Here is a 19,613-nt window from a genome sequence, read left to right as displayed (position 1 = left end):
CCCTGGCTTGTAATATAAAGCTTGTATTATTTTAATTTGTGTCTAGAGTTGTGTTGTGCTATCTTCCCATGAGTCCTTGATCTTGATCGTACACATTTGCGTGTATGATTAGTGTACAATTGAATCGAGGGCGTCACAAGTTGGTATCAGAGTCGACTGCCTGTAGGTACCCTCCTTTCCAACTCCTTGGCCGAAGTCGAGTCTAGTCACTACAAAAAACTTTTACTAACATGGTTGTGTGGCCTACGGGCCCACGTCGCCATTGGGTGGTATTAGGATCTTTTATTCCTTGTCTATACTCTGGGACTCTGATCTCTCTTCTATTCGGGTTAAATGAATTTCGCGAAATCTAACATTAGGATCTTGTGATCACTTTCACCATGAGATCACCTTATTACCGATGATCGTCTGCTGCACCAGAAGTTTTCGAGGTTACTCTACAATGTTCTCCCGAGACACTCGTACCCACCGCCTTTACAAATTCCCTACCACTGTTATATCCCTATTGATAACTACATACACCTGCCATTCTTACATTCAATCCCATTGATCTTGTTATTACAAGATGCCCTGAACTGCTCTCCGTTGTTCCGAGAATCCCTTGAGCTTACTTCCTTGCAGTTCCTTGTCACCTAAATACCCCTACGGATAACTTTGTGCACCTATTGAGTATCCGCTCATCCTCAGTTGATTCATGTACTTCACAAAAGTCTTCGTAATACCATTCGTTCTTGTGAAAATCCTCAACAACCTATTGTTCTTGAATTTCTTGTTTGCTTGCATTATGGTTAATACCATAAGTCTAGTAATCTTATTTTCATCCTTTGTCATTATCATTTTGAGTCCCTTGATACAATAAGTTGCGAATGCTTGCAATCCTCAATCAGATCCTAGAATTCATCCTTCCGGCTCAGACGTCATTTTAACATGTGCTAGATCTCGACCAATCAAATCGCCATCGATTGTAACCCTAAGGCTATTCTACCTATCCATCCTTAATCAGAGCATTGCTTCTGATCCCTTGTCTTGGAATTGATAATTCCTTTGCAATTGAGCTTTGAGTTAGTCAGTTGTTTCTATAATCTGATCTCCTTGCATTCTTTCTTCCTCTGGTTGAGTACTGATGCTCACATTAGATCCCTTGTGGACCACCAGACCCCTTTTTTCGGATTTTATCCGACAACGTCCTTCATATTCAATAAGATTGTGAGCCTTTCCTCGGATATATAATGCTTTTGGTAAATTGTATCCTCCGCTTTCTCAAGCATGCTCTACTACCGAGCTTGTGTTATTTATTCTTGAAATTTATGATATATGTTCCTAAGATGCCCCGATAGGTTGAACCTATGCCTTCCCTAATCTGTGTGAACTCGAAAGTTATGAGGGTTATACTCTATTTGCTTTTCGTCAGATAAAATTTCAATACTACAGCTTCATCAAGAGCGAGAAATAAAATGAAAGGTTATGCATTGTAGAAGTGGGAGTCGACCCTAAACCTTTGTGTTCATGCCCACGGACACGGTGTGGAACTTATCATGAAAGCTTCTTGCAAGGATATTTAATCATTTGAATAATTCTTCCGGTATCGTAAATTGGATCCCTTGTAGTTATGGTCCCGACCATATTTCCTCGTTGATCCCATTTACTGGGTAAGTTAAATTACTTATCCTCTGCAAATCATTTCCCCCGTCCAACCTCTACTCCGATCTACCTTCTGGCATTGCACCTAGTACTTGATACTGGGAAGCTTTATACCCCATCACATCATTCCTAGCCTGATCGGCTATATTTTTATCATGTCAACTTTTTAACTGTGCTACCTGGTCCTTATGCCCGAAGCAACTTCCGACGATGAGCTAAGCTTACGTCGATCTTCCTCATCTTATCATTTCACCTCGAACAACAAGCTTGACTTTGATCTTGTGTCGAATCTGTGGTTCTCATAGCCTTTCACTCCATCCTTCCTTTTCTGCTTGGTGGCATCTTCTTAGAGTCTCTCGACAAAATTTGTCTTGATCACCGTCAACACTTTGGCTTCTTCAGAGATGTCAATTGAATTCATGGCTAGAAATACCATCCTTGCCTCTCGATGATTTGTGTTAGCATAAACAACATTCTTGTATTCCCCCCAACACAAACTTGATCATATTAATTTTGGGAATACATCCTTTTTGACATGTCGATGGATTGCTACTGAGCCCGTTGGCCACACCCTCATCTTTTCCCTGCTAAAATTGTATGACTTATTTTCTAAGTTGTTTCCGATGGATCCTTGGTGTATCCAAAGTCTGACCTTTGCTTGAAACCATGTCAATTCTATCTCGAAGCATGTCTGTGGTAATACGATCTCCAATAAGAACATTTGAAGCACGATACTAAATTTTCTTTATCAATTATCCAAATACCGTTGTATGGGTAATATCATGAAATTTCTTTCCCCTTGCGTAAATGGTTTTATACTTCTATCCTGTCATGGATACCATGCTCTGCTTGTCCTTGGGAAGGATATACCCCTGAAATATGTGTTTAAACACATTTTCCTTTCCATTGTTCTGTTTAATCTGACAATTACATTTTCCTTTCCATTGGTTTGTTTAAACCTTATTGTGATCTATATTATATAAGCAGTAATATTTCCCTGCTTTTGTAAACACCTCTTTGTATCACTCTATCAGTAAGACCCTGTTACTATTGTTGATGACATTCCGGTAGCCACCGATGGACGAGAACTTTGCCTAATGGCCTGCCTCGTTCAACGAGCAGGAAAATGGTTCTCTTCGTCCCTCGCCCTTGGTACCAACGTTGTTGCCGACATAACTGACAGGTTACACTCTGACATGCCTTGCTATCATGACCGTATAAGATGTCAGCACCCTTCCTAATTTTTAACCCACCTGGTGGGCCCATAACCCACAGTTCCACAGGATCGGAACCTGACTCTCCTGTATATCCTTTATTCCAAAGTATCATTTGCTCTTGGCTTTGTGTGTTGTCACGAGCCACCGTCCGAGAGATGATCTATTCCTGATGCTCTGAGCCCCCTTCTCACACTCTGTTCAGGTATCGATCGTTTGTCCATTCGCTTGAAACTTCCTATTGTACCTTCATATTTTGCTCTCGAAGTTTTCTTAAGTTTCAACTCGAGAGACACTTCTGCCACATTCCCTGGATTTTTCACCAGATAATTAACCCTATAAGGGTCAGTTCTCCCGAAGTTACTCTTTACTTCCGCACTTAAATCTCGGGACGAGATTTCTTGTAGTGGAGGAGATTTGTAACACCCCCGGTGTCATGCTACAGTAACCCTCTGTGATTAAACTAATCATTTTCCAATCAGTTCTTAATCACCTTTGTTCAATATCCCATTTGAAATTCCAGTCAATTCAAATTCAAGTGAGGTTTGAAGTTGCCCAAAAGTTGCTGGAAAAATGTTCATCATTTGTCAAAAATTCCATAAGAATTATTTGTTAAGGAACACAACATCACTTTTGTGCAAAGATGAGCATAGTAATTAAAACAACACCAATTCAGCATTTTTAAAATGCTATCCTATTTAATTCCTCTGGTCTCCAAAATATTTTTGGCACTATCTATAATCACCAAGGATTTAATGGGACACCTCCCAAAATTTTCCTAAGTGAAATAGTTGACCAAATAATTCCCTTTCTATCTCTGTTAAATAAAAAAAGATTTTATTTTTTTAAAAAGAAAGAGCACAGGGCACTGTGCACTCGGCCAAGTGCACAGTGCCTGGCCCGAGCCAACTAGCCCAGCTAAGTCGGCCCACTCCCCCTCCCCGGTCGCTTCCTGTTCCTCCGACCGAGCGGGACAACGCGCGCCCGTTGCCGCCCAGCGACCTCGCCGGCGACGCCCAGCGAGGGGATAAGGGCAACCCCGACGCCTCGGGCTCCCTCCCCCTCATCCACTCCCCCTGGACGCCTCCTCCATTCTTCCCCTTTCCTCTAGCCTCTCCCTCTCGCTCGGATGGTCACCCAAGCATAACCGTCGCCGTCGCCCTTCGTCGTCTCCATGGCCACCATGCCTCCCACGTGGCCTGGCCGTGCTCGTCGGCACCATCGTGGACCACCACGACTGCTAGTGCCACTGGTTGGAGCCGGGAAGCACCACATCGAGCAGATCGAGCCGCCCCCTCTCTTCTCGGGCTCCGGCGATCTTTTCCGTCTCCGGCCACCTCTGCGCTCCTAAGCTGTCGCAGGCTTTTCATAGCCGCTCGGTGAGCTCCTCCCTCCCTTCATTCTTCTCCTCGAACTGCGTGTTTCCCCCTAGCTAGCTTGTTGCCGTTGCCGTGAGCTCGTCGCTGCAGATCACCCCACCGTCGTGGCCATCGTGGCCCGAGCTCGCGTCCGAGCTCGTAGTCGAGCTCCTGGGGCTCGTAGGAGCCAAATGCCGCTCTCTGCATCGCTTGCCATGCCCCGTAGCACCGAAACCACCTTCGCCTGAAGTCCGGTGCCGCTCGCGGTGGTCGGCGTCGACGTTCCCGGTTGCCTCAGCCGCTCACGCTGATGCCGTTCGACACGGCTTCGTCTCCATGTTCGAACGTGACCAGCCGCGGTCGTTTTGGAGCCCCGTAGCCCGATCCCCACCAACGCCCATTCCGGCCGTCCGCCCCGCTCGACGCCGTCGTTGTTGCAGCCCACCCCCGCCCTAGCTAAGGTTGTAGTTGGATGCGCCGCTTCTCCCGCGTCCGAACGAGCCCGGCCGCGCTCGAAACGGCCCCCTATGGCGCTTTTCCGGCGAAGTCCCGAGCCGCGCCGCCGTGATCTGCATCGCCGGAGCTTCACTGCCGGCCACACCGACGTGGCTGGCCTGGCCCCACCTCTGGGCCACTACCAGTGGGCCCCGCAGGCCCTGTTGACTGGGTTGACCCAATTAATGTGCTGACTGGGCAGCCCAGTGTCATTAACATGCGGGCCCCATCGTTTTTTGTTAATTAAAACGTTTTTATAATTTAAATTAATTAGTTAGTTAATGTGTCACTCACAGGTGGGGTCCAGTAACTAATTAACTCTGCTTAGTTAAAATTAAAACACTGTTAGCCCCTATGTCTTTGACAGGTGGGACCCAGCTGTCAGGTTTGACCTGAACAGCCGCGGTTGACCTGTTGACCTCAGCTGACATCATGCTGATGTCATATTCCATTTCTGTTCATTTGGATAATTCCAGAAAATACTTTAATCTTTAAAAATTCATAGAAATTAAACCGTAGCTCAGATGAAATTTTTTAATACATGAAAGTTGCTCAGAACGACGAGACGGGTCCGGATATGCGGTCCGTTTACCTGTCAGATGCCTCTAACTATCTCAACATGGAACTTTCCCCCTCCGGTCATCTGTCTGACACAGGTCCGGAACCAGGAAAACATTCCCGGTTGAATTCCCCCTTCACCTATATTGTGTAGCCGTACATTAGGTCACACCCGCCTCAGCTTATTGCCATGTTATGCTTTGTGATGGTATGTTTGCTTTATATTTATTGTTTCTTCCATCTCTTCTCTCCGGTAGACCCCGAGATCGATGCCACCCCTGTGATCGACTACGTCGACGACGACCCTTCTTCCCATTCAGTGGAGCTTCCAGGCAAGCCCCCCTTCGATCATCCCGATATTGCCCATTCCATTCTCTCATGCTTGCATTAGATTTTGCTACTATTATTGTTTGCTCCTATTCTGACGCATAGCCTACTTTTGTAACCTGGTTATTGTTACCTTACCTGCTTATCCTAAACTGCTTAGTATAGGTTGGTTAGTAATCCATCAGTGACCCCCACCTTGTCCTTGTTGCCCCTGCTTCATGATCGAAGACCCGATCAACGGGATAGAAGACCAGGCCCCAGCACCGCACATCACTTTCCCCTTTTGGTTCTCGACTCTGCAGAGTTACCATCGAGTGCTAAGGGTGGAACCTCATACATCACTCCTGATGAGATCTCTGTAGTGTAGCTGTCCGGTCGTGTTCATCTAGGGTGATTTCCTCCTTAACCACTTCCGATACGGCTCTTTCGTGCAACCCCTCAGGTGTGAACCTCGAGGGTGGATCCTCTTACGTTCACCTTGATGATTACATCGAGTGGAATTCACCGGGGGTGATTCCTCGGGTTTCCCCTTGGTGTTAGACACACAGTTACTATGGTTACTATGACTTTACACTAAACCATGCTACTAAAGATGGGTCGGCCCTGAGGGGTACCCGCTCGAGCTTAATAGCGAGTGATGTGGAGTCGGGTTGACCTGGAAGGTGCCCGCGAGATACTTACGAGGCGTGGCCGGGCATTCTTAGCCCTTGCCGCAATTACTCAAGACGGGGCGACGGGGTCACATCTTTCGTGAGTCTCTGCTCGTGACCGCACTACCAACACACTAACGGTTTGGATATTTGATATGAGGGGCCTCTGGCCTGATAGCACTAACCATCACGTGGGCATTGTATGGGTGTTCTACGTTGTATGCATCAGCCGAAGCTTAATAGATGGCAGTGACTAAGCGGCGCGTGCCGGGTTGGACTGGTAAGCTCCTGCCTTTTTAAGGAGGTAGCTAGGTCTGCTCACCGGCCGCCCAGACAACGTGCAGGAGTTCCCGGGGCGATGGCCCAAGACCCCTGGGGGCATAGGTTTAGTTCGGCGTGCTGACCTCTCTATTAAGCCTAGGTCGGGTTGCGGCGTATTGTTTGGCCGAGGCCGGGCATGACCTAGGAAAGTGTGTCCAGCCAGAGTTAATCGAGCGTGGTGGGTAAGTTGGTGCACCCTTGCAGGGCAGAAAACATCTATCGATAGTCTGTCCTACAGTAACAGACACTTGGAGTTGTATCCCGATCGATATAACTAGAACTGGATACTTGAGATGAGACATGGATATGAGAAATGGATAGTATGGCTCTGGGATTGCTTTCTTGCAGGGAGTCGAGAAAGGATCTCTGGCCGAGGTTGATAACACTGTTGCTACTTTACTTTATGCTACTCTACTCCCTCGTGTTTCTGCAAGATGGTGGTTTCCAGAAGATGCTAATCTTCGATAGGACTAGCTTCTGCCCCTCTTATTCTGGCATTTCTGCAGCCCAGTCCACATATACAGCCTTCCTTTGATAATGTTGCATCTTTAGTGTAGATCGTTGCTTGCTGAGTACTTTGGATGAGTACTCACGGTTGCTTTGTTACCTCTTTTTCCCCCATACCCGATTGTTGCGACCAGATGACAGATCCCAGGAGCCAGACGACACACTGATGATTACTACTACCCCGAGGGTGCCTACTACTACAAGACGGCCGCTGACGACGTGGAGTAGTTAGGAGGCTCCCAGGGAGGAGGCCTTGCCTTTTCGATCGTTGTTGCTTTTGCGCTGGCCTTCTTAAGGCAAACTTGTTTAACTCATGTCTGTACTCAGATAATGTTTCTTCCGCTGACTCTTGTGTGTTCGATATTATGTATTCGAGCCCTCGAGGCCCCTGGTTTGTAATATAAAGCTTGTATTATTTTAATTTGTGTCTAGAGTTGTGTTGTGATATCTTTCCATGAATCCTTGATCTTGATCGTACACATTTGCCTGTATGATTGAATCGAGGGCGTCACAAAAACTCTCCCTCAGCCTCAACTGGATCAAGAGTACGAGGGACGTCACTGAGCTGAACGTGTGCAGATCGCGGAGGTGCCGTGCGTTCGGTACTTGATCATTTGGATCGCGAAGACGTTCGACTACATCAACCGTGTTTCTTAACGCTTCCGCTTTCGGTCTACGAGGGTACGTAGACACACTCTCCTCTCTTGTTGCTTTGCATCCCTAGATAGATCTAGCGTGATCGTAGGAATTTGTTTGAAATACTGCATTCCCCAACAGTGGTATCAGAGCCAGGTCTATGCGTAGATGTTATATGCACGAGTAGAACACAAAGGAGTTGTGGGTGCGGGTATATACATATTGCTTGTCGTCACTAGTTGTTTCTTGATTCGGCGGTATGGTGGATGAAGTGGCCCGGACCGACATTACATGACCGCGTTCATGAGACCAGTTCTACCGACGTGCTTTGCACACAGGTGGCTGGCGGGTGTTAGTTTCTCCAACTTTAGTTGAATCATATTCAATGAACAGGGTTCTTTCTGAATATCAAAAAGCAATAACTATACCGCGTTTTGGTTTTTGATGCGTAGGTAAGAACGGTTCTTGCTAAGCCCATAGCAGCCATGTAAAACTTGCAACAACAAAGTAGAGGACGTCTATCTTGTTTTTACAGGGCATGTTGTGATGTGATATGGTGTAGGATCGAAAGTATGTCTAGAGGGGGGGGGGTGATTAGACTAGTTGACCAAATAAAAACTTAACCTTTTCCCAATTTTAGTTCTTGGCAGATTTTAGCTATTGTAGGACAAGTCAAGCAATCATCACACAATTCAAGCAAGCATGCAAAGAGTATATTGGCAGTGGAAAGTAAAGCATGCAACTTTCAAGAATGTAAAGGGAGGGGTTTGGAGAATTCAAACGCAATTGGAGATACGGATGTTTTTCCCGTGGTTCGGATAGGTGGTGCTATCCTACATCCACGTTGATGGAGACTTCAACCCACGAAGGGTAACGGTTGTGCGAGTCCACGGAGGGCTCCACCCACGAAGGGTAATGGTTGCGCGAGTCCACGGAGGGCTCCACCCACGAAGGGTCCACGAAGAAGCAACCACCCACGAAGGGTCCACGAAGAAGCAACCTTGTCTATCCCACCATGGCCATCGCCCATGAAGGACTTGCCTCACTAGCGGTAGATCTTCACGAAGTAGGCGATCTCCTTGCCCTTACAAACTCCTTGGTTCAACTCCACAATCTTGTCGGAGGCTCCCAAGTAACACCTAGCCAATCTAGGAGACACCACTCTCCAAGAAGTAACAAATGGTGTGTAGGTAATGAACTCCTTGCTCTTGTGCTTCAAATGATAGTCTCCCCAACACTCAACTCTCTCTCATAGGATTTGGATCTGGTGGAAAGAAGGTTTGAGTGGAAAGCAACTTGGGGAAAGCTAGAGATCAAGATTCATATGGTAGGAATGGAATATCTTGGTCTCAACACATGAGTAGGTGGTTCTCTCTCAGAACATATGAGTTGGAATTGTGTATGTGTTCTGATGGCTCTCTCCACGAATGAAGAGGAGGTGGAGGGGTATATATAGCCTCCACACAAAATCCAACCGTTACACACAGTTTTCCAATCTCGGTGGGACCGAATCAACAAACTCGGTCAGACCGAAAAGGTAAACCTAGTGACTGTTAGAGATTTTCGGTGGGACTGACATGCAACTCGGTAGGACCGATATGGTTAGGGTTTGGGCATAATGTAATCTCGGTGAGACCGATTACACAAACTCGGTGAGACCGAGTTTGGTAATAAGCTAACCAGAGAGTTGGTCAGGCAAACTCGGTGGGACCTATTTGCTCTTTCGGTGAGACCGGAAAGTTACAAAAGGGAAACAAAGAGTTTACATTGCAATCTCGGTGGGACCGATTCGCTCTTTCGGTGAGACCGAAAAGTTATGAAAGGGAAACAGAGAGTTTGCAATCCCATCTCGGTGAGACCGAGATCCCTATCGGTAGAACCGAATTGCTAGGGTTTGGCAGTGGCTTATGACAAGTGAAACTCGGTGGCGCCGGATAGAAAGAATCGGTAGGACCGAGTTTGGCTTAGGGTTTAGGTCATATGTGGATATGGGAAAGTAGTTGAGGGTTTTGGAGCATATCACTAAGCACATGAAGCAAGAGGCTCATTAAGCAACACCTCATCCCTCCTTGATAGTATTGGCTTTTCCTAAAGACTCAATGTGATCTTGGATCACTAAAATATAAAATGAAGAGTCTTGAGCTTTTGATCTTGAGCCAATCCTTTGTCCTTCGCATTTTGAGGGTTCCACTTTCACATCCATGCCATGCCAATCATTGAGCTTTCCTGAAATAGTCATCTTGCAATAGCATTAGCTCAATGAGCTATATGTTGTTATGAATTACCAAAACCACCTAGGGATAGTTGCACTTTCAATCTCCCCCTTTTTGGTAATTGATGACAACATATAGATCAAAGCTTCGACAAATGATAATAAGCATGAAATATATCGTCGCTTTGAGAAGTATGTGACAAGTAAGAGCTCCCCCTAAATTTGTGCATATTTAAAATTTGCTTTGGACTGCAAATGCACAAAGAGTTAGAGTCATGGGTTACTCTTGCATGTCACATACATCTTGGTGGAGCGCTTAAAATGATAAGAATGAAATACATGCACTCATCACCAAGAATAGTGAATGATCACATAAGATAGATAAGATGATAATATTAAGCAAACATTAAGTGTAGCTTATGATCAAACACATGATCATCAATGTCTCACGAGCAATGACATAGTATCTCAAGCAAAAGCAAACAAAGTTCGAAAAAAAACCACCAAATAAAACAAGAGAGAAAAGCAGCACTCTCTCTCGAAGCCTATGATCTATACATTTTCTCCCCCTTGACCATGACGAACCTACGAACTATGAGGAAGCGATGATGAGCCCAGATTCCGTGAAATGGCTTGAGGCCATGAAATCTGAGATGGGATCCATGTATGAGAACAAAGTGTGGACTTTGGTTGACTTGTCTGATGATCGGCAAGCCATATAGAATAAATGGATCTTCAAGAAGAAGATTGGCGCTGACGGTAATGTTACTATCTACAAAGCTCGACTTATTGCGAAAGGTTTTCGACAAGTTCAAGGAGTTGACTATGATGAGACCTTCTCACCCATAGCAATGCTTAAGCCTGTCCGAATCATGTTAGCAATTGCCGCGTTTTATGATTATGAAATTTGGCAAATGGATGTCAAAACTGCATTCCTTAATGGCTATCTTAAAGAAGAGTTGTATATGATGCAACCAGAAGGTTTTGTCGATCCAAAAGGTGCTAACAAAGTGTGTAAGCTCTAGCGATCCATTTTATGGACTGGTGCAAGCATCTCAGAGTTGGAATATACACTTTGATAGTGTGCAAAGCATATGGTTTTATACAGACTTTTGGAGAAGCCTGTATTTACAAGAAAGTGAGTGGGAGCGCTGTAGCATTTTTGATATTATATGTGGATGAAATATTGTTGATCGGAAATGATACTGAATTTCTGAATAGCATAAAACGATACCTGAATAAGAATTTTTCAATGAAAGACCTCAGTGAAGCTGCTTATATATTGGGCATCAAGATCTATAGAGATAGATCAAAACGCTTAATTGGACTTTCACAAAGCACATACCTTGATAAAGTTTTGAAGAAGTTCAAAATGGATCAAGCAAAGAAAGGGTTCTTGCCTGTGTTACAAGGTGTGAAGTTGAGTCAGACTCAATGCCCCACCACTGCTGAACATAGAGAGAAAATGGAAGTCATTCCCTATGCTTCAGCCATAGGTTCTATCATGTATGCAATGCTGTGTACCAGACCTGATGTGTGCCTTGCTATTAGTTTAGCAGGGAGGCACCAAAGTAATCCAGGAGTGGATCACTGGACAACGGTCAAGAATATCCTGAAATACCTGAAAAGGACTAAGGATATGTTTCTAGTTTATGGAGGTGACAAAGAGCTCGTCGTAAACGGTTACATTGATGCAAGCTTTTACACTAATCCAGATGACTCTAGGTCACAAACCGGATACGTATTTTTATTGATTGGTGGAGCTGTCAGTTGGTGTAGTTCTAAGCAGAGCGTTGTGGCAGGATCAACGTGTGAAGCGGAATACATAGCTGCTTCAGAAGCAGCAAATGAAGGAGTCTGGATGAAGGAGTTCATATCCAATCTAGGTGTCATACCTAGTGCATCAGGTCCAATGAAAATCTTTTGTGACAATACTGGTGCAATTGCCTTGGCAAAGAAATCCAGATTTCACAAGAGAACCAAGCACATCAAGAGACGCTTCAGTTCCATCCGCGATCAAGTCAAGGAGGGAGACATAGAGATTTGCAAGATACATACAGATCTGAATGTTGCAGACCCGATGACTAAGCCTCTCTCACAAGCAAAACATGATCAGCACCAAGACTCCAGGGGTGTTAGAATCATTACAATGTAATCAAGATTATTGACTCTAGTGCAAGTGGGAGACTGAAGGAAATATGCCCTAGAGGCAATAATAAAGTTGTTATTTATATTTCCTTATATCATGATAAATGTTTATTATTCATGCTAGAATTGTATTAACCTGAAACTTAGTACATGTGTGAATACATAGACAAACAGAGTGTCACTAGTATGCCTCTACTTGACTAGCTCGTTAATCAAAGATGGTTAAGTTTCCTAACCATAGACATGAGTTGTCATTTGATAAACGGGATCACATCATTAGAGATTGATGTGATTGACTTGACCCATACGGTAGCTTAGCACTATGACCATTTCGTTTATTGCTATTGCTTTCTCCATAACTTATACATGTTCCTATGACTATGAGATTATGCAACTCCCGAATACCGGAGGAACACTTAGTGTGCTAGCAAACGTCACAACATAACTGGGTGATTATAAAGATGCTCTATAGGTGTCTCCGATGGTGTTTGTTGAGTTGGCATAGATCGAGATTAGGATTTTCACTCCGATTGTCGGAGAGGTATCTCTGGGCCCTCTCGGTAATGCACGTCACTATAAGACTCACAAGCAATGTGACTAATGAGTTAGTTATGGGATGTTGCATTATGGAACGAGTAAAGAGACTTGCCGGTAATGAGATTGAACTAGGTATGATGATACCGACGATCGAATCTCGGGCAAGTAACATACCGATGACAAAGGGAACAACGTATGTTGTCATGCGATTTGACCGATAAAGATCTGCGTAGAATATGTAGGAACCAATATGAGCATCCAGGTTCCGCTATTGGTTATTGATCGGAGACGAGTCTCGGTCATGTCTACATAGTTCTCGAACCTGTAGGGTCCGCACGCTTAACGTTCGATGACGATCGGTATTATGAGTTTATGTTTTTTGATGTACCGAAGGTAGTTCGGAGTCCCCGATGTGATCACGGACATGACGAGGAGTCTCAAAATGGTCGATAAATGAAGATTGATATATTAGAAGGTTATGTTTGGTCACCAGAATGGTTTCGGATGAGTTCGGGCATATACCGGAGTACCGGGGGGTTACCGGAACCCCCGAGGGGCTTAATGGGCCTACATGGGCTTTAGTGGAAGAGAGAGGAGGCAGCCAAGAGGTGGGGGCGCCCCCCAAGCCCAATCCGAATTGGGAGGGGGGCTGGCCCCCCTTTCCTTCTTCTCCTCTTCCCCTTCCTCCCCCCTCCTATTAGGACTAGGAAAGGGGGGAAACCTACTCCTGGTAGGAGTAGAAATCCCCCCTTGGGGCGCACCATGAGGGCTGGCCGGCCCCCCTCCCCTCCTTTATATACGGGGGAGTGGGGCACCCCATAGACACACAAGTTGACAATTGTTCTAGCCATGTGCGGTGCCCCCCACCACAGATACACACCTCGGTCATATCGTCGTAGGGCTTAGGCGAAGCCCCACTCCGGTAACTTCATCATCACCGTCAACACACCGTCGTGCTGACAAAACTCTCCCTCTGCGTCAACTGGATCAAGAGTATGAGGGACGTCACCTAGCTGAACGTGTGCAGACCGAGGAGGTGCCGTGCGTTCGGTACTTGATCGGTTGGATCGCGAATACGTTCGACTACATCAACCGAGTTTCTTAACGCTTCCGCTTTCGGTCTACGAGGGTACATAGACATACTCTCCCCTCTCGTCGCTATGCATCCCTAGATAGATCTGATACGTCTCCAACATATCTACTTTTCCAAACACTTTTGCCCTTGTTTTGGACTCTAACTTGCATGATTTGAATGGAATTAACCCGGATTGACGTTGTTTTCAGCAGAATTACCATGGTGTTATTTATGTGCAGGAGCAAACGTTCTCGGAATGACCTGAAACTTCACGGAGACACTTTTCAGAAAATAAGAAAAATACCTGCAAAAGATGAAGGCCAGGGGCCCCACCACCTTGCCACGAGGGTGGGGGGCGCGCCTGCCCCCCTAGGGCGCGCCCCTACCTCGTGGGTCCCCTGTTGCGTCTTCGACTCCAACTCCACCTCCATATATTGAGTTTCGATGAGAAAAAAATAAAAGAGAAGAAATCATCGCGTTTTACGATACAGAGCCGCCGCCAAGCCCTAAAACCTCTTGGGAGGGCTGATCTGGAGTCCGTTCGGGGCTCGGGAGAGGGGAATCCGTCACCATCGTCATCATCAACCATCCTCCATCACCAATTTCATGATGCTCACCGCCATGCGTGAGTAATTCCATCATAGGCTTGCTGGATGGTGATGGGTTGGATGGGATCTATCATGTAATCGAGTTAGTTTTGTTAGGGTTTGATCCCTAGTGTCCACTGTGTTCTGAGATTGATGTTGCTATGACTTTGCTACGCTTAATGCTTGTCACTAGGGCCCGAGTGCCATGATTTCAGATCTGAACCTATTATGTTTTCATCAATATATGAGTGTTCTTGATCCTATCTTGCAAGTCTATAGTCACCTATTATGTGTTATGATCCGTTAACCCCGAAGTGACAATAATCGGGATACTTACCGCTGATGACCGTAGTTTGAGGAGTTCATGTATTCACTATGTGTTAATGCTTTGTTCTGTTACTCTATTAAAAGGAGGCCTTAATATCCCTTAGTTTCCGTAAGGACCCCGCTGCCACGGGAGGGTAGGACAAAAGATGTCATGCAAGTTCTTTTCCATAAGCATGTATGACTATGTTCGGAATACATGCCTACATTATATCAATGAACTGGAGCTAGTTCTGTGTCACCCTAGGTTATGACTGTTACATGATGAACCGCATCCGGCTTAATTCTCCATCACCGATCCATTGCCTACGAGCTTTCCATATATTGCTCCGCTTATTTACTTTTTCGTTGCTATTGTTATCATCACTACAAAATACCAAAAACATTGCTTTTACTACTGTTACCTTTTGCTACCGTTATCACTACTATCATATTACTTTGCTACTAAACACTTTGCTGCAGATATTAAGTTTCCAGGTGTGGTTGAATTGATAACTCAGCTGCTAATACTTGAGAATATTCTTTGGCTCCCCTTGTGTCGAATCAATAAATTTGGGTTGAATACTCTACCCCCGAAAACTGTTGCGATCCCCTATACTTGTGGGTTATCAAGACTATTTTCTGGCACCGTTGCCGGGGAGCATAGCTCTATTCTTTGAGTCACTTGGGATATATATCTGTTTTATCATTATGAAGAACTTGAGAGATCCAAAAACCAAGATCTATCCCTCAACTACGAGGGGAGGTAAGGAACTGCCATCTAGCTCTGCACTTGATTCACCTTCTGTTTTGAGTAAGCTTGCCACACCTGCGCCTGCTTCTGCTATTCATTCTGATATGTCGCATGTTATTGATGATGCCACTTCTGCTATGCATGATACTTATGATGAAACTACCTCTATGCCTGATACTACTATGCCACTTAGTGCTTTTCTTGATGAACAACTTGCTAGGGCTAGAGAAATTGAAAATATTGAATCTGATGATACTGATGAAAGTGATGAAGAACCACTTGCCATTCCTAAGGGTTATGTTTTTGATCAAGATGCTTCTTTAGCCATTTTAGCTTGCAGAAATAGAACTGAACTTAAAAAATTATTAGCTAAATGGAGTAAGCAACCTCTAAATGCTAGAATGAAACCTGACCCTGCTTTTGCTACTTCACCTATCTTTGTTACTGATAAGGATTATGAATTCTCTGTTGATCCTGATATAATTACTTTGGTTGAACCTGATCCTTTTCATGGTTATGAATTTGAAACTGTTGTGGCACATCTTGCTAAACTGAAGGATATAGCCACCCTATTCACTAAAGATGAGAGAACTCACTACTTTTATATCCTTAAAATATTTCCGTTCTCATTAAAGGGTGATGCTAAGATATGGTTTAATTCTCTTGATCCTGGTTGTGTGCGTAGTCCCCAGGATATGATTTATTACTTCTCTACTAAATATTTCCCTGCTCATAAGAAACAAGATGCTTTAAGGGATATATATAATTTTGTGCAAATTGAAGAAGAGAGTCTCCCACAAGCTTGGGGGAGGCTTCTCCAATTACTTAATGCTTTGCCTGATCATCCTCTTAATAAAAATGAAATACTTGATATCTTTTATAATGGACTAAACGATGCCTCCAAAGATTACCTGGATAGTTGTGCTGGTTCTGTTTTGAGGGAAAGAACACCGGATGAAGCTGAAATTCTATTGAATAATATGTTGACAAATGAAAATAATTGGACACCTCCGGAGCCAATTCGTGAGCCTATTCCTAAACCAACTCCGAAGAAGAGGGGTATTCTATTTCTCAGTCCTGAAGATATGCAAGAGGCAAAGAAATCTATGAAAGAAAAGGGTATTAAAGCTGAAGATGTTAAGAATTTACCTCCTATTGAAGAAATACATGGTCTTAATTTACCGCCTGTTGAAGAAACATATATCCAAATCTTTTGCCTATTGAAGAAACTCATGGTCTTGATAACCCGACACAGGTAGTAAAGGTAAATTCTCTCTATAGATATGATAAAGCTATAATCCCATTTACTAAAATTGCTAGCCCATGCTTAGATGAGTTTGATAAATTTATGGCTAAGCAAGAAGACTTTAATGCTTATTCTGGTAGACAATTAAAATACAATTCAAATATGCTTGGACACTTGGGTGATTATATGGCTAATGTTAAAAGTGAACTTAAACTCATTAGTAAACATGCTTCTATGGTTACCACTCAAGTAGAACAAGTACTTAAAGCTCAAAATGATTTGCTCAATGAATTGAATAGTAAAGATAATGATTATGCTGTTAGAGTGGCTACTAGAACTGGTAGATGACTCAGGAACCTTTGTATCCTGAAGTCCATCCTAAGAGAATTGAGCAAGATTCTCAGAAAAATAATTTAGATGCACCTAGTTCTTCTAAAAAGAAGAAAAAGAAAAATGATAGGACTTTGCATGCTCCTAGTGATCCTATTGTTGAAACACCTGAGAATCCAAATGATATTTCTATTTCTGATGCTGAAACACAACCTGGTAATGAACCTGAAACTAGTGATAATGTCAATAATAATGTTCATGATGATGCTCAACCTAGTAATGATAATGATATAGAAATTGAACCTGCTATTGATCTTGATAACCCACAATCAAAGAATCAATGTTATGATAAGAAAGACTTTGTTTCTAGGAAACATGGTAAAGAAAGAGAGCCTTGGGTTCAGAAACTTATGCCTTTTCCTCCCAAACCATCCAAGAAAAAGGATGATGAAGATTTTGAGCGCTTTGCTGAAATGATTAGACCTATCATTTTACGCATGCGATTAACTGATATGCTCAAAACCAATCCTTATGCTAAGTACATGAAAGATATTATTACAAATAAAAGAAAGATACCAGAAGCTGAAATTTACACCATGCTTGCTAATTATACTTTTAAGGGTGGAATACCAAAGAAACTTGGAGATCCAGGAGTACCCACTATACCATGCTCCATTAAAAGAAACTATGTTAAAACTGCTTTATGTGATCTTGGAGCCGGTGTTAGTGTTATGCCTCTCTCTTTATATCGTAGACTTGATTTGAATAAGTTGACACCTACTGAAATATCTTTGCAAATGGCTGATAAGTCAACTTCTATACCTGTCGGTATTTGTGAGGATGTGCCTGTTGTAGTTGCAAATGTTACTATTTTAACGGACTTTGTTATTCTTGATATTCCCGAGGATGATAGTATGTCTATTATTCTTGGAAGACCCTTTTTGAATACTACAGGGGCTGTTATTGATTGCACTAAAGCAATGTCACTTTTCATGTTAATGGTAATGAGCATACGGTACACTTTCCGAGGAAGCAACCTCAAGTTCATAGTATCAACTCTATTGGAAAAATTCCATCGATTATATTTGGAGGTTTTGAATTTCCTCTTCCTACTGTCAAGAAGAAATATGATATTCTTATTATTGGGGATGTGCATATCCCCGTTGAGGTAACATAGTGTTATTCGAAATTTCTCCGGTTCCATGTTATTCGGAATGAGTTCGTTAACAAGACTTGATCAACCTTGTTAGTGGATTCCTTTTGATGATCATGAGATGGATGAAACAAGAAGGCACAACTTTTTATATCCTACTTTTACTTTCTGTTATTTATATTAAATAAAATAAAAATAAATATTTTTCTGTCTGTTATCTGATTATCCGTGCAATATAAAAATACCTCAAAAATAAAAGTTCTCCAAATGCCCTGAAAATTAAATATGATTTTTTCTAGAATATTTGAGGATTTATGGAACAGAGAACATACCAAGGGGGCCAACCACCTTGCCACGAGGGTGGAGGGCGCGCCCCCTGCCTCGTGGGCCCACGGTGGCCCTCCTCCACTTATTCCTGCACCCACACACTTCATCTTCCTCCCCAAACACGAATATCCAGCTCAAGCACGAGTTCTAGCTCATTTTGCTGCCATTTTCGATCTCCTTGCTCAAAGCACCTCTCACAAAACTGCTTGGGGAGATTGTTCCTTGGTATGTGACTCCTCCATTGGTCCAATTAGTTTTTGTTCTAGTGCTTTATTCATTGCAAATTTATGCTGCTTAGGTGACCCTGTTCTTGAGCTTGCATGTCAAATTTATATGGTTCCAAGTAGTTTTGATGCATGATATAGGTTCTAGGCACTTGTAGGAGTAGTTGCTATTAATATTATTGAGTTTGTTTACTTTTATTTTGAAGTTACTAAAAATTTCAGAATTTTTCATAAAATGATGAGGAGATTATTGAGGGGCTCATCGAGCCAAAGCTCGAAGGAAAAGGAACCGAAGCCTAAGTATAATTTGCCGCGCACCGCGGAGGTTCGGGCGTGTGAATGGCCTTCCGAGGATTTCTTGAGAGCAGCCGGGATTTATGAAGATTTTCATGAATTGGCTCATAATGCAGGCCTCACCACTTTCCTCCACGACCAATGCGATCAGTATCTCTTACTCACAAATACCTTTGTGCAAAACTTTCATTTTCATTCTAGGAACTCACCACCTACGGTGGAGTTTCATTTATATGATGAGCATAAGGAGATGTCACTTTATGATTTTTGTCGGATTTGTTTAGTCCCTTTTGAGGGCAAGACAGAAGAACCACATCGTGATGATGTGGAGGGATTTATTGATACTATCACTGTAGGGGAAACTAGGAATGTTTCCGATGCACGAATCACTAGCATACATTTTCCTGTTTTACGTTACTTTGCATTATTTGCTAGTCGTTACTTAATTGGTCGCGGAAACTGTGGAAACCTTAGTATCCCTGATATTATTATTTTTCTCCAAGGTTTATACAGTGATAACACTTTTAGTATGGGCGGTATTATTGCTAAACGGTTAAGTCTGAACCGTACAAAGGGCCCCATCTTTGGAGGCATCTATGCTACACGCCTAGCTGCACATTTTAACATACCTATTAGGCATGCTGAGAAGGAAGAAAAAGTGCTGCCTCGTGTTTATCTAGATTATAAAAGTATGATGGCGCATGATTTTATTGTTA

Source organism: Triticum urartu, chromosome 5A, assembly GCF_056163025.1.
Source record: "Triticum urartu cultivar PI428250 chromosome 5A, HENAU_Tu73, whole genome shotgun sequence".
NCBI classification, from domain to species: domain Eukaryota; kingdom Viridiplantae; phylum Streptophyta; class Magnoliopsida; order Poales; family Poaceae; genus Triticum; species Triticum urartu.
Note: the sequence above shows the minus strand (reverse complement) of the source record.